General features: G+C 33.7%; 1 pseudogene; it reads right to left on the reverse strand.

Annotated features, from left to right (window-relative positions):
- Window positions 1-338: 338 nt before the first annotated feature.
- Window positions 339-1,005, reverse strand: LOC149172647 (calreticulin pseudogene; annotated as a pseudogene).
- Window positions 1,006-1,336: the final 331 nt, after the last annotated feature.

A 1,336-nucleotide genomic window follows, 5' to 3' on the forward strand; every position in this document is an offset into this window, starting at 1 on the left:
CCAATTACTATTCGATCATCCAATTTGTAGCATATCAAAATTTGAATTCAAACATAATAATCAATTAATATGTACATTTTAAATTCATATATAAAGATATTAAAATCAAAAGTACTAACCACTTTAATTTATTTTTTATAAGACAAAAAATAAGAGATAATAATTGGGCTCTACACCTCATATGGATATAATCCACTGTAAAAATTATTAAGATCAAATTAAAGCCGAGAGATCTTCCACAAAAATATCAAGATTATCAACTCACATTGGAATGTTATACTTACAATACTGTTGTCTGATTGTCTTGAAAATTTTTATTGTTTACGACCAATTGTTTTTTAGGCATCAGGATCCTTAATTTGTTTTTGTCGTGAAGTATCGCAATCGGTGTTTAAAATTCCATAATATTTCTCTTTGTTATCAATGAGAATGTTATAAGTAGCATCAGGGGAAATAATAAAAGTATAAAAATGAGTAAGTTGATTCGTTTCAGAGGATACTTCCTCCTTAATAATATGGTTCTTTCCAGGATGACCGAGAATTGCATGAACCTTCTTTTTACTATAACCACATATGTCTGGACCACATATGTCTGGACCAAACATGATGTTGTAAGGTGTATCTCCACCAAATTTCTTTTGGTCAAAATCACCACTCAATAGCTTCACATATCCACCACCGCAGTCAAGTTTATGCTCATGCTTGAAAAAAAATTGAAGAACGAGAGTCTTATCCTTATTGTTAAACTATGGAAACTCAACCGAAATGGCAAAAAAATGTGCATCTGAATGCGTTTAAATCCTTTTTCATCGAGGTCCCGTTCCATTTTCTAGCAGTGTGAAGCCACTCCCTTGCTGCACCCTCATCCTTCTTCTTCCAATCGGATATCACCCAATGATTTTCCCATCCATCGTTAAATCACTCTTCGGGATAAGCATAAGTGGAGGATCTCAAAGCACAACACATGAGGAAAAGGGCCAGCTTGACCAATCCTACATATATCATTGTCAAGGGTTTGAATTTTAGCTAACATGAGACATGGATCTATACAACTAAAATGAAAGTATACTTTAGTAAACATATATATACACCTAAAATGAAAGTATACTTTTAGAAAATGCTTCAGAACTATAGAGATGTCATTACTAGCAAGGCCTAGAGGTTCATGGTATTGACATCTCTCATGAATTTCTGGTTCCCTAATTTTTTTCAGCTCAAATATGTAAGACTTTCTCAAGCTCTCTGCAAACATTCTGAAGCTCTACGCAAAGGCAGGAAAATTGGAAGCCAAAAACAGATAGACACATGTCAACCTCCTTGTATGAAGAACACAACG

The sequence above is a fragment of the Pinus tabuliformis genome, chromosome 4_2, assembly GCF_031772625.1.
Source record: "Pinus tabuliformis cultivar Carrire ecotype Pingquan chromosome 4_2, CPIR1, whole genome shotgun sequence".
Lineage (NCBI taxonomy): Eukaryota > Viridiplantae > Streptophyta > Pinopsida > Pinales > Pinaceae > Pinus > Pinus tabuliformis.